Source organism: Equus przewalskii, chromosome 2 (assembly GCF_037783145.1).
Source record: "Equus przewalskii isolate Varuska chromosome 2, EquPr2, whole genome shotgun sequence".
NCBI lineage: Eukaryota > Metazoa > Chordata > Mammalia > Perissodactyla > Equidae > Equus > Equus przewalskii.
Window position 1 is genome coordinate 45,227,054 of NC_091832.1, and position 15,614 is coordinate 45,242,667.

Genomic DNA, 15,614 nt, shown 5'->3' on the forward strand with positions numbered 1-15,614 from the left:
CAGTCCATGCACTGTTTAAAGAGAATGTTCCTACACTCCACCACCTGCCAGGTGGTTACAAGGCCTGCCCATGCAAGGGAGGCCCACAGTTAGTTATCCTGGGACTGGGTCATTGTAGGAGCTCCTGATGAAATGTGTGCATCAGCCAGTTTTGGTAGTCATGCCGTGGAAACAAAGAGCCCCACACCTCAGTGGCTTGTGAATACAAAAGGTTACTCCCAGTCACATTCCACAGCTTTTTGCAGGTCTGTATCAGCTCGTCTCCATGTTTTCTCATTCATGCTGAGACAACTTCACCAATCTAGACTGTTTCCCAGGCTCAGAACAGAGTAAAAGGAGCAATGGCAGAACCACAGGATGGCTGTTAAATTTTCTACTCAAATATGATTTACGTCACCTCCTGTCACATTTCACTAGCCAAAGCAGGTCATGTGACCAAGCCTGGCATCCATGGGGATATACTGTTCTCATCTCATAGGAAGGGGTGTCAGAGGGCCCTGAGCAACAGGCCCAGTAGGGAGGGGCAGACAGCACTGTGAATAAACCATTCAAACTACCAAAACACTGCGTAAATGTACCTGGGAACTTAAATTCCAGAAGACTTTGGGGTGAGGCGGAACAAGACTTATGGGCACAATAAGGTCCAGGACACGCCATCCAAAACCTGTGTAATTTTGCAACCAGAGCATCAAAGAAAACAATACAAATCCTTAAAAATCACTTATGCAGCTGATATGATATTTTGAACATCTATGAAGTAAAGAAATACTCAAGCAAATGCAGTCTTCAAGAGAGGGGGTGAAGGTAATCTGACGGATGGAGGTGAGAGGAGGGTGATGGTGTCAAGGACGGGGCTCAGATGGTGCAGCTGCAGAAGCAGGTCCCAGCTTTGCAAGGCGGCCCCAGCTTTTCCTGGTCCTGCACTGCTTTTGGACATATTAGGGAGAACCTCACAATAAATGCGTCGTAGCAGGCAGCATCCACGCCCAGCTGGACCCAGGGAGAGACCAGTGTAAGTAGGCATCTGCACTGTGTGGTGCTCTCAGCAGGCAGGTTTGACTGCATTCAGCTGCTATTATTGCTGGTTGGTGGTACAATATTGCTGTGATAGGAAAAGTTACATCTGAATCAAATTGCCTTCAGTAGCATCCTAACATCTTCCCTCTACTTAGTAATTACCGGCAATCTGATTGACACATGCAGAAACGTGTACTCTCCCCAAACAGAATGCCAGCCTAATTCAGTTGGTTCTTGAAGATGGCAGAGACACAGCGCATGGCCTGGGGTCCTTGAAAACTAGGCAATGCCAGGCATGTGAGAAACAAAGTAACAGGCGCAGACTGACATCTCTGGTGAGGACCTGATTCCAGGCTCTGAGGGCTTAGGTGTTAGTCTGAGCTGTGCAGGATTTGACTTTACACGTTGGTACAGGTCTTGGAGGCCTGTCAACTAGGCAGGCCACTATTTATAAAGTAATGGCTTACATTTATTGAGCACTTACCATGTGCCTGACATTATTGCAACAGTCAAACATGTTGGGCACATATTGCAACAGTCTCATGACAAAGACTTCAATATTTTTCCCGTTTCATATAGGAGGACATGGAAGCAAGGAAAGTGACTTTGAATTTTTATTACTGCTGAGAAATTAATAATAAGAAGTGCATATTCAAATGGGGAAATCTCTATATTTCATTTAATATCTACAGTAGGCAGTGACAGTCCTCCAGAAGAAGTCCGCACCCGAACCCCCCAATTCTGTGAATACGTCACCTCCCATGGCAGAAAGGACTTTTCAGATGTGATTATGGTGATGGACCTTAAGACGGGGAGACTATCCTGGATTATTCCAGTGGGATCGATCTAATCATGGGAGCCCTTAAAAGAAGACAGCTCCCTCTGATGAGAAGACAGGAGAGACTGTGCAAAAGAGATGGCCACAGAGATTCCAAGTAGGAGAAGGATTTGATGTGCTGTTCCTGGCTCTGAGATGTAGGACCCACATGCAAGGGCTGTAGAGGGCCTTCTAAGAGCTCCTGGTGGCCCCCATGAACAGCCAGCGAGGAAATGGGCACCTCAGTCCTACAATAGCAAGGAGCTGGATTATGTCCACGACTTGACTGCTCTTGGAAATGGATCCATCCCAAGCTTCTGCATGAAAACTTGGTCCAGCTGACACCTTGATTTCAGCTTTCTCAAACCCAGAGTAGAGAAAACAGCTGAACCAGCCCGGACTTCTGGGCTACAGAGCCATAAGACAAGAGGCATGCATTGTTTTAAGCCACTAAGTGTGTGACTATTTGTTACAGCAAATAGACAAGTAACACAGCATCATTGGAAAACCTCGAAGAGCAACAGTGGACCACTGGGTATTTCCCAACTCCAGGCTTCTCTTGGTCCCTCTCTCCTTCTCTCACTCTTCCCCAAAGAAGGGAGAATGGATCATCTGGTTGGTGAGTTTGGGAGAAGGCACTGGCATATTTGTTTCAGCCTGTTCCCCTCTCTCTACTCTTTGGGAGCTTTCTGTCCACGGAGAACATCCATTCTCAAGCCACGCAAAGGGATTCTGTGCTTGTCAGTCTCTAAGAGGGCAAATTTAATTCTTTGGTGAACAGTTAGCAAGCCCATTGCAGCTATAGATCTAAAGTTTTATTCTCAAATCCAGCTATAGCTAGTAATAAAACTAGCATATTTATTTCCGTCTGTCTGACTTTTGCCTCTGACTCTCAATTGATTCAGAACTCAGGAAAACAGGACATATTTATTAACCCTCTAAAATCGCATCACATCAATCTGGTCATATCCTTCCCATTCACTTCGTGCACCATTCCAACTCCTTATGAGGACTTTTAAGGCCCCTCGTGACCTGACACGGCATAACTCTCTAGCCCGGCACTCTGTAATAAAAATAGAATGCAAATATCATTTTAAATTTTCTGGTAGCTGCATGGAAAAAATGTAGAAAGAAGCAGGTGAAATTAATTTTAGTAATGCATTTTATTCAACCCAATATATCTGAAATATTATCCGTTTAGCATATTATCAATATAAAATTGTTAATGAGATATTTCACGTTGTACTTTTTTTGGACTAAATCTCTGAAATCCAGTGTGTTTTTATACTGACCACACATCTCAATCTGGACCAGTCTTATTTCGAGCGCTCAACAGCCACATGCGGCTAGAAGGTGCATATTGGACAGTGTAGATCCAGCATCATGTTTGGTGTTCCCAACTTCAACCTCCGCTCTCCAACAAGACCCCATTCTTTCATTTGCCCCCTTGTTCTGTACTCTCTCCTGACTCCTGTCTCCTTCTCTCTGCCACCACTCTCCTCTTTGGGATAACTCCTACCGGTGATTTTGACCCCAGCTTCCTCTGGAACGTCTTCCCTGACTCCTAAATTGGTGAATTGCCTTTCTCTGAGTACCTAGAGCATCCTTGACTCGTTCTCATGGAATGTGTTAAATTTTGCTCTAAGAGGAGGTTCTATTTCCATTTAGCAAACAGAAGGATATGAAACGACTTCGTTTCTAATGAAACCACAAGAAATTGCCCAAATCAAACTTTTCTTTAAAGCCGTTGAAGAGCTGAGGGTACAAAGAAACCTAAAATGACTGAACTCCCAAGAGGCAAATCCTCAATAGGTGAACAAAAGACCAGTTGGTGACATTGGGGGCAGGTGAACAGCAGGCCTGTGATGAAGGGCAGGCAGCTGGTGCCCAGGACAGGAGAAAGCAGCCAAACCCAGTCGAACCAGTGGCTCACTTGTTGGATTTGAATTTGGAGACATCCCAAACGTTAGGGTATTCTTCTCCCCTTAGTGATTTTCTTATGTGAAAATTTTGCTGAAAAAGTAAAGGCTGGGGCCCAAGCGGGAAGGAAAACTTGTGGTCTTCGTCACAGTCCCATCATCTCACAGTCTTGCATTCTCCTGTTTTTGAAGACCTGCAAGTTGTTCTGTTGTGATGTTGTGATGCCCAGATCCAGCAGCCAAATGGCGCACTCATCTCACAGACTCCCACCCTCAAGGTCCAGTGGACCCGAGATCTTTCAGTTCAGAGGTGCGGCAGGATCACAGCGTTTGGTCACAGGGCCCTTCTGGAGAGAGAGAGATTCGAACTCACTTAGAGTAACCAAAGCTTTCATAAATACCCCAACCCAAGTTCTATTAATACCACTACCTACCCACTTGAATGGCTGACATTAACACCACGGGCAATTCCAAGAACTCTTAGAGATTGCTAATAGCAGTGGAAAATGGTACCAGCACTTTGTAAAACCGTTTAACAGTTTTGTGTGTGGTGAAATCTCCTCTATGACCCAATAATTCCACTCGTAAGTGTTGATGCAAGGGAAATGAAAACCTATGTCCACTGTACTGACTTTTACGAATGTCCAAAGCAGCTTTATTTCTAATAGCCCCAAACTGGAAATAATTCCAATGTTCATTAGCAGGAGAATGAGGGGAAAAAAGGCAATGTTGTATATTCATACAATGAAATACCGCTCAGCAATAAAAATGGACAAACTGCTGACATGTGTAACTGTTTAGATGAAGGTCAAACACATGATTTTGAGCAAAAGAAGCCAAAGACAAAAGATAACACGTGATTTTATTTAATCAAGTTCTGGAGCAGGAGAAGTAAGCTATGACAATTCTCAGATCAGTAGTTGTCTGGGGATGGGGAGAGACTGACTAAAAGGGGGCACGAGTTTATGTCTTAGGGAAATGGAAATATTCCATACCTGAAACAAGGCAGTGTTTACAAGGGTGTTTTCATTGGTCAAAACTCTTCAAACTATACACTTAAAATGGGTGCATTTTACTGTATGTAGCATACCTCAATAAAGTGAATTTTTAAATATCTGTTATAACCACTAGCTTGTGGTTTCTCAACCTTTGCACTGTTGACATTTTGTTCTGCATAGCTCTGTCATTGTGCAAGGCTGTTCCATGCATTAGAAGATGTTTAGCAGCACTCCCTGGTCTCCACCCGCTAAATGCCATTGAACTCTACCACCCTGCCCCCGCTCCCAGGTTGTGACAAGAGACCACAAGAATGTCTCCATAGATTGCCAAATATTGCTGTAGCGGAGGGAAAACCCTTTCCACTACTCTCTTAGGCTCATTGCTTGGGGTATGTGAATTAAACTGACAAAAAAATAGACTAACAGACAAAAATAGAGTTTGTTTACATGTGCAATGTACATACACACTGGAAAACTCAGTGATGAGTACTTCAGAGGGGTGGTTAGAATTTATGACTTATATACCATCCTAATAGGTGAAGAGGAGGGGAGAAAGGCACTTATAGGAAAAAAGTAACTTTTTGGGAGGATAAATAAATTTTCAGAAGAATAAACAGGAGATAAGAAAGTTTGTGACAATAGCTGTCTATACAGGACGAGTGGTCTTTCCATATCATTCAGGGCCATAAAAATCCCCTGGAGAAGGGAATTGGGGTAAGTTTTATTTCCATTCTCCCTCCTGGGAGTAGATGTGCTCTTAAGAGGAATGGATGGCAGCCTTATTTCCCCAAGGTTGCTGCTTTTAGTCAGATACTGGAAGCTATGAGAAGGCTTTTTCCCTATATCTTTTGAATCTCAAATGCTTTAGTTTAGAATAATCTTTATAACAAAGCGGAGTATTTTGGGGTGGCATATTCTGATCTCCTTCATCTCCTCCAGGGAAAAATTGCCTCCCTGTTTGAGAATCACTGTGCTAGCTTAACTCTCCTTACTTGGCCTATTCATTCTTCTATTCATTCACCAAACACTTGTGGAGTTCTATCCTGTGTTGGGCATTGTTATGAGCATCTGGGGCACATTAAAGAACAAGAGAGACAAATATCCCTGTCCCCATGGACCTTCCATCCCAACAGGCCTGGAGAGACACATTTTCAATAAGTGCTTATCTAAGAAGGACAAAAGATAAAGTCAAGCTGAGTAAAGGGGATTAGAGGTGCTTGAGATGGGACTCAGGTTGCTGTTTTTCAGGCATTGAAAGGGAACAACTGAGCAAAGGTGTGAAGGAGGTGATCGCATCAGCTGTGCTGTTATCTAGGAGAAGAACTCCCCAGGAAGAGGGGACAAGGAGACAGTCCATGTGAAAACTCTAGGCCAGGCCCCTGTCACATATGTTGAAGGAAACTCAACGAGGAGCCCAGAGTGCCTGGAGCAGACTGAGGGAGGCGAAGAGACGTAAGAAACAAAGTGAGAGAGGGCAAGGCAGGACAAGGACGCGAGGTCTTACAGGTCTCTGAGGATTGAGATTGCTCAGGCAGGGTGTAGCAATGGGGTGGTGAGAAGTAGTCAGACTATGGACGTATTTTGAACATAGAACCAATGGGATTTGCTGATGGCTTGAGTTAGTTACCTGAGAGCAGAGGCATGTCTGTCCTGCTCACCTTCTTGTGTGCCTAGTGATGCCAAACCTCCTAATTTCAAGCTTGTGTGCCTGATGCAGAGTAAGCCAATCATTGAGACACCAGGGCTCAGAGATGGAGAAAGTTTTATTTGAATTGTTCAAAACGAGAAGGCAGGAGGATAGGTTCTCTCAAATCTGTCTTAATGAAAAAAGAAAGCAAGGTGTCTTTATAGGACTAAGTGGCTTGGGTGGAGTTGCAGAGAAACAAAGAGGAAATTCATGTTTCTTTCATTCCAGATAAACCCTTGGGCAATCAGACTTCTGGGGTCCACAGCAGCTGGGGGCTGGTTATCTGGTAATTGTACCTTCCTTAAAGGCATTGTTTTCCTTCTGCATAAATCCTTGTGACCCTTGAGTCACCCCTCAGATTAAACAAGAAAACAGCAAATTAACAAGATTAACTTATTTTCATCTTCTTCTGTGCTGGGAACAAGGTCGAAGGTTAATCACATTCTTATCGAATATTTATAGTAACCCTCAGGTACTTGGCTTCACTAGCACAATTCCTGATCCATAGAACGGCATTCAATGAACAATGGATGGATGGATGGATGGACGAATGGATGCATGGACGGATGGATAGAGTGTGGAAGGAAAGATGAAAAAATGGATGGTGGATGAATGGATGGTGGATGAGTGAATGGATGGATGAACAGACGCTGTTGATGCAAAATAACAAATAACTATTCCATACATAAGAGAGATAAGGTGAGTTTTACTTGAGCCAGGGTGAGAGTTACAACCTGGGAAGGCCCTTTCCAGGAAGGAAGAAAGCATTCCAGAGGAGCATGGTTTTCAGTACAGTTTTATACCTTTTTAGAACAAAGAACATACATTAAACATGCCCAGGATACATATTCAGCAGTTTCAAAGAGGTATTTAGCTGAAAATTAGTAGGTTGACATGACCTTGATGTCAAGAAAGGGATTAACATGGGCGTTACCAGTAGGGCATTACCAATAGGGCATAGGAGGGAAAGTATGCATTCTTATCTTAAGAGAGTGCACTCTACTTTAATGGTTAAAGAAGATATACAATGTATGTTTGACAGTCCATAAATCAACCTGCTTTATTTAGTTCAAGTTGAATCAGTTTTGAGCCCGAATAGTTACCCCATATGACCTTAATATTCTAAAATCTCTTGTTAATGTTAAGCTCTCAGATTTGTTATAATGATCCAATGTTACATATGAGGGCACTAGCACACGCCAGGCACTTTTTAGCCATTTGACGAATAGATTAAGCTTTTGATGTTTTATTATTTTAAATGAAGATGCCACTGAATTTCACTCGTGGAGAAGAACATCGGTCATTTTATTTCCAAAGACTCTCAACTCAGAACCACTCTCCCCCCTGCCTGCAAAGGGCCTTTATTCCCAGCAGGACAAACAGGAGCGGAGCAGGGCCGTGCTCCTCCTCCGTCTGGATCAGCCCCACAATCAATGAGCAGTTGCTAACTGCAGCCTAAATGTGGAAACTTCAGGCCAGGTAATCATTCGGGCGGTGGAAACATCACAGTCAGGGTCGGGCTCCCTGTGGTCCTGCTCCAGCAGTTGTGAATAAGAGCATCGGGACTTGTTTGGGCTTATCAAGTGAGCACACTGAAAGTAGAAGCCACGACCGTCTGTTCAATCTAACAAATATAAAGTACGATCCTGGAGCTGTATGTTGCTACAGATAAGCCTGTTTTGAATAGAAATGCTCACAGCATGTGATCAAAATCCTCAGGGCAGAGTTTGCCCTGCCTGCTCCCCGCAGCCACAAGGACACTAAGCAAGGACACAGTCCAGCCCCTACGCCTTCGCAAAGCAGCCAGCCAGACACAGCTTGGGAACATGATGTTTTGTCTTAAAAGTGGTCGCTGTTATCTTGTACACAGGATCCTGACTTAAAGGTGTTTCTATGGATCAGTGTTCTCTCTCGTCTGCATTGTCAAAATGACAGCAGTGGTTCACTCATTCGTAGAAAAGCAAAATTGTGTTTCAAAGGAGAAGTGCGTGGCTATGTCATGACCTTCTGGGTTATCAGATTCCAGCCCTGTCTGTTATCTTTCAGCTATTTTGCAGCCATTTCTAAATCATAGGTATGGAAATGTTATCCTGCCTGGTAACAGTTTAAATTGACTTCCTTCCCCCTTTGAAAAAAAACAATTTTGTCTCTTTTTGCAGCTCATTTCAACATTCCTTTACTAGACTTGAATTTGTGCTGTTTTGACTTTTCCTTTGAACTGGTTATAACATTGGTTCCTTCCGTATCATGAGGAAAATAAAATCTTTCACAAGTGTTCATTTTTATATCTGTATACTAGTCACGATTTTACTTTTTTTCCAAAAATTACCTTTTTACATATTCAACAAATATTTGTGGAAGAGCAGCGAAGCACCAAGGAATTCGTAGGTACCAAGGTGGACAAGGCAGGCCCCGCTAAGAAGGCGACAGCGTTTCCCCACCATGGTGGAGAAGGCTGGGAGATGGATCGCAGCTCATTCCTTCACTGATGTCTGCAGTCCGTGCACCCCTGAGCTGACTTCCTGAGAGCAGAGGCCAGGCTAGCCGACGCCAGCCTTTTGTTCTTAGCGGACATTCCCACGGCTGATACAAGCATATTTTATGTCACTGGGGTCATATGGACTATACATAATTATGGTATACTGCTTTTAAAGTATATTACATTATTAAGGAAAGCAGCGCACGCTCATTGGAGAAGCTTTGGAAAGCACAGAGAGGCGTGAGAAAGAAAAAAGTCATCCATAGTTCTGCCCCTCACAAATACCCTCCATACTCTCGCCTCCTTCCCGAACCACCTGCAGAGGGCTCCACGTTTTCCTCATGAGACCGCCCCTCCTTTCTCCCCCTACAGCCAAACCTCGCTGTAGGATCATGGGAACCCTGACGCTCTGCCTCTGCATCCCACACTCATCTTCTAAGACTAAAAGCCACCTCCAGGACGTGGCCATTTACACTGGGCAAACATTCAGTCCGTGGAAGACTCACCTGTCCTCAGAGGCGAGGAGCACCGCAAATAGCAAATTCATGTGTATTTCCCCAAAACATCTGTTGGCTGTTTAAAAAAGGGAGACATCAGACAGCTTTCATTTCAAAGTTGACTCCACCAAGACTGTCTACTTTCACAGTCCTTCGAGAGAATACGACAGCCGACAGAGCAGCCCTGAGATTTACAGTAAGTGCTAAGACCACCTATAATATAACGTAATCCCGATGTGAGGGGCTGCACTTGGATTTTCTCAAGTAAGGGCTACAGAGTCAGAAATGGACCCAGCCAAGCATGAGTCCTTCACTGCCCACAATACATGTGTGCTCAAGAACTTTGCTCAAGTTTCTATGGTGTTTGGGGTGTGGACATGAAAATACCCAGGTTGTAAATGCCTGTTTGCATGGTACAACGTGCCCAGTCAGCAACACACTTAGAAGTTTAAATGAATGAGCATAGAGCAGATCAATCCTCAGCTTATTCTGAGGTCATTAGCTAAGGTAGTATATTGGGAGTGTCCTCAGTAAGCTAAATTTCAGCATAGCACACATCTGAACGCACATTTTGTTTTAATTAAGTTTTAAACCAGCAGCACCTCTGAGGTGCCTGTGTGCCATCCTGGTGTTCCACAGAATATAGTTGGAAGATAAAAGCAATGGGATGAATTTAGCCATTGTTTAGCAAATACAGGAATAGAACAAAAAGCAGGTGTTTTGATTTGTGTGTTTATTTGCTTTTCAAATGTCTTCCAATTTCACAAAAGAGTCTATCTGACTTAAAGGACATCCATAGGACAGACACTTCCAGGCATTGCAGAAGCAGACGAAGAGTGACTTAGCACCTGTGAAAGTGTGTCTACCTTTGCCTTTGAGTCTGGTGTTGCAAGGGAGGAAGAGAACTCCTCTGCCCTATCTAGGTCCTTCTGGCTGGTCTATGAATTAAGTTGACCTGAGACAGAATAACAGGAGAAAATCAAACAAAGCTTTATAACATGCATACATGGGAGAAATCCAGGAAGACTGGGGAACTCGCCAGAGTGGACAAAGCTGCCAGTTAAAATAGCATCTTCAGCTAAAGACAAAGGAGGGCGTTGGGGGTGGCGGTTTGGGGCTTCAAAGGGGAGGAAGGCAATTGACATGGAGATGGGAAAGCAAACATCTGGTAGACAAGAACGGGCTTAACAAGGACCCTCACAGTCTAGTGATGACAGGCAGAGTTGTCTGCGTGATGGTCTGTCCTAGGGACAGGCCTTTTATCGTAAGTTCTTTTGGGCATTTAGGGGGAAGGCCAAAGTTTCTCTCAGAGTCTTTTGTTCTTAAAAATAGTCAAGGCAAAGAGACACATTTTGGGGTGGCCAATTCTGATCCCTCACAGTGTCCAGAGGACAGAGTTCTCTAAAGCCAGGAATTCCTGTTTCTCGAGTTCACCCCTGTGAAGACCTGATTAGTCTGATGGAATAAATTGCACATGAATAATGTATTTCCTGAGCATTCATAATCCGCACAATAACTTTCAGTTACTTTCATGCATTTACGACAGTTCGTTAGGCACAAATGTGAGTGCACAAGCATTTACCTTCAAAACCCTGTGGACATTGCAGTACCAGCGCTGGGAGCAATGGAGCAGAGAAAAGAGGCACCAACAGAGCTTTTTTCTTTCTTTATCCTTGACCAGATTCCCTTGACCCACTTTTTTAAATAATAATTTTTTCCCCCAAGGTTCATCTAGATATAAATAACTTTTCGTTAACTTTTTCTAAAACATTCCTTTGAACTGCTTGCTCAGCATGATTTTTCAATGTAGGATATTTTCCTTTATCAAGTATTTCTTCTCTATCCATGATTCTTGTCTCCTCCCACCCTCCCCGCACGCACACACCCCCAGGGAAGAACCAAATTTTAGGTTATCTTGGGTGCCATGTCTACCATCTTCCCTCTCCTCATCTTCAGCTCTGTCTTCTCCTCTGTGCTCTAGGAGACTGAACCCAGTTTTCCCTCCACATTGTTTATTTGATATTCCGTGTATCATTTGTACTCTTTCTTCTCTCCAGCGCCGATTTTAATTTCACTATTTCGAGTTTTTGTAAACTGTGAAGTGTAGCATACCCACGAAAGAGCGGATGAAAATACATATGAACAATTAAAAGATCTACTCTAAAATGAATAGTCACTTACCCATGACTGAGGCCAAGAAATAGAACATAACCATGAACCCAAAGCCCCTCGGTCGTGTGGTCTTTTTTTCTCAATCCCCTGGATCTGCCGCCCTGGGATAAGCACATTCAAAATTTGCTATGAATCATTTCCTTGGTAGCTTTTTCTTTACTACCTAATTATTCTTGTACTTATTTTTGTCAGTTTGGAAACTTTAGATCAGTACTATAATTCTGTGTGTATTCTTCTATGACTTTATTTTTTTGTCCGCACAGTTTGGGGATTTATCCATGCTGATGCATACGGCTATAGTCTGCCACTTCCTGTAGTACAGTCAGTGGTGTGCTGGGAAATGCTTAACAACTGGCTCTCCAGAGAACAAAAGCTCTGATTTGTACCATTTGCCCATTTCTGTGACGTAAATACCTCCATCATGGCTGATTCAAGCTACAATATAAAGTCACTCCAAGCAGAGTTGGGAAGAAGGATTCACAATCAGCTCTTGCAAGGCACTATGAGCTGACTCCAGCTCTCACTGTAAGAATTTCTTTGTGAAAATTGCAACTTCTTTATCCATCCCACAGTCAATGGACATTTGGATGGTTTCCAACTTTTTTGCTGTTACGAACAATGCTATTAAAAACAGGTTTGGGGGCTGACTCCCTTGCCTAGTGGTTAGGTTCACTGCACTCCACTTTGGTGGCCCATGTTCAGTTCCCGGGTATGGACCTACACCACTCATTGGTGGCCATGCTGTGGCAGTGACCCACACACAAAATAAAGGATGATTGGCACAGATGTCTCAGGGAGTATCTTCCTCAAGCAAAAAGAAGAAGGTTGATAACAGATGTTAGCTCAGGGCCAATCTTCCTCAACAATGACAACAACAAAAAAGGTTTGGATACGCCTCCTGGTGCATATGTGCAAGAGTTTCTTCATGATCTAAACTTCTGAAGAGGCTACGTGCATGTTCAATTTTACTGGGCATTTTTCAGGGACAGTGTGCTTATCAATAATTCTGTCTGCTTCCCCACATTCTGCAGCCCCTCACAGGTAGGTGGGGACGTGTGACAAGTTTCAACGAAAACCAATGGCTGTGAGTGGAAATAACATCTGTCAATTGGCCAAAGAATAGAAGAGGCAGCACTCAATCTGCCAGCTGCGTTTCCCCTGCTGCTGAGATCGTTGCAGATGGTGTGTCTTCTGTCAGCACCACTCCTCGAGCGACCGTGGCATCAGCACACGCTCACTTTCTCCTTAGTCGTGTATGGTGAGGCAGAAATAAACCTAAGTTTAAGTACCAATTTCATATAGGCTTCATTAATATAGATTTATATTTAGTCTTAGCACAAGGCTGGGCTCATCATTTCTTCTTCAAGTATCTTCACTATTTGGAGACATTTCCAATTTCTTGTGAATTTGAATTTCAGTTTTCCACGTTCCGTGAAAATTTTGATATTTTTGTTAGATTCATTTCCAGGTAGTTTATATTTTTAATGATGTTGTATATCTTTTTTTTCTTTTAATCTAAATGTCTGCTGCTAATTGCTGTTGGTTTATACAAATGAAATTGAATTTGTGTAGAGATTTCATATCTAATAATTTTAGTATTTTCTTTCAGTAATTTTGATACTTAATCTGCATTGTTTGTACTTTCCAATTTCAAGAATGTCATCTATAGATAGTGTAGTAAAGAGCCTGGCTCCATTTTTGATGTTTGCTGCCAGCTCTTACATTCCCTCCCACTTCCTTTTCTGCCCCGCATCTGAGCAGGCTGATGAGAAAGCCCAGGGGCTTGGATGAGACGTTCAAACCGCTCAAGCCCCAAGCTTTTCACATGGGACCTTCCGGTTTGTCCCTCTACCCAACCACCATGAAAACCCCAGGCCAGTCTCCTTTGCCTGCTGTCTCAAGCCATTTATGGACCAGTTTGGGATCCTGCTCTGCTCTCCCCAGAAAGCCTCATTATGTGTGAATAATAAACCTTTTCATACCCTCTTGGTGTGTATGTGGTGTCATCAGTCTCCAATCCAAACGGCATTTTGGGTAGGGAGTTCCTCCTAGCTCTGCAGGGTGACTGTAACAGGTAGTAACAGTTTTCTTTCTTTCATTCTGATTTTTTTTTTTTTTTTTTGCTGAGTAAGATTCCCCCCTGAATTAACATCTGTGCCAATCTTGCTCCATTTTGTATGTGGGTTGCTGCCACAGCATGGCCACCAATGAGTGGTATAGGTCTGCGCCTGGGAACCAAACCCAGGCCACTGAAGCAGAGAGTGTTAAACTTAACTACTAGGCCACAGGGCCAACCCTTCGAACTTTTATGTCATTAATTTATTTTTCTAGCCTTATTGAACTGGCTAAAACTGGTAATGCGACGTTGAATACGAGTGGAATAGTAAAGAACTTGGTCTACTTCTAAAGAAGCTTCTTTTAAAGCTTCACCATTAAGAATGAAATTTGCTGTTGTAGTTTTAAAGAGCTATTCTCCACCAAATTAAAGAAGTTCTGTTCTCTGTTTGTTATGAAGTTTCATCATGAACTGATCTTAGAGGTTACGCAAAACGATTTTTTTTTGCATCTCTTCAGATGATCACATAATTATCTAATAACCTATTAATGAGGTAAAACATCTCAAGTAATTTCTTAATGTTAAGTTGACCTTGCATTTCTGAGATAAGCCCAACTTGCTCACGATTTACATTATAAATCATGCTGGATTCAGTTGGTTAATATTTGGTTCAGAATCTTAAAGAAAAAGAGGGGCCTGTAATTTTCCTTGTGTTGTTTTAGTCAGATATTGTAAATAAGGTTTTGCTAGTCTCATCAAATAAACTTGGGAGCATTTGACCTTTTTCTATATTTTGGTATTTTAAAAAATATGAAATTATTTGGTTCTTGAATGTTTGATAAGAAATTTTTATTGTCTAAATTTTTTACTGTATTAGAGTTAATTTATTCACAGTATCTTCTTGCCAGTTTTCGTGTGCAATATTATCCTTAACACTTTTCATTTGTTCCTTTTCCCTTTTTCTAGATCAGTCTTGCCAAAAGGTTATCAATTTTACTAAATTTATTAAAGAACCAATGTTTTTAGCCTTGTTGAGTCTCCGTATGTTTGTTTTCTATATTTTAATTTCTCCTGTCTTTGTTGTCTTACATCTACTTATTTTGTGTTTATTCTATTATTCTTTCTCTACTTTTTTAGATGAATTATTTTCTCATTAATTTTTAGACTTTCCTCTTTTCTAAATTAGCATTTAAAGATATATATAAATGGCCCTAGTATATTTTGGTGTGTACTATCTTTTATTATTTTCCTATTCTACCTTTATTCCAATTTCTATTATGACTTATTCTATCACTAAAGAGTTGTTTAGAAGTGTGTTTCTTTATTTCCAGACACATAGGATTTTTCCTAGCTATAATTGATTCCTAACTCTCATTTTTATTTATGCATGTGGCTCATAGGATATCAGTTCTTTGTTATTTGTTGAGATTTGGCTTACCACCCAGAGTGTTTGAAAAGACTATATATTCTCTTAAGTGCAGTATTTTATTGTCCGTTGTCAGGATTTGAATCAGCTGATTCAGATCTACCATGTACACGTATTTTTTTTGTCAGATTCTTCTATAAATTACCAAATCAAGTGTTAAAAATCTCCAAGTATGATTTGTATTTGTGTACTTTTCTTTTCTTTCTTTCTTTTTAATTTTGGCTTTCTACATTGTGACTATGCTATTAGATGCGTACATCTTTAGAACCTGTATACCTTCCTGGCCAGCTGAATTTTATGTCACTATGAGTAACCCTCTTCCTCTCACATGATGGTTTTCACCTTCAAGTCCAGTTTGTCTGATACTAAAATAGAGATGCTGGCTTTGACTTATTAGTATTTGTCAAGTATGCTTTTTCTCATCATTTTACTTTTAAACTTACTGTAATCTTAGATTTTAGATATGTCCCTTGCAAACAAATATGACAATATTTCTTTCATGTGTATTGTAATTATTTATGTCTTTTTACTTATTTTATGCTATAT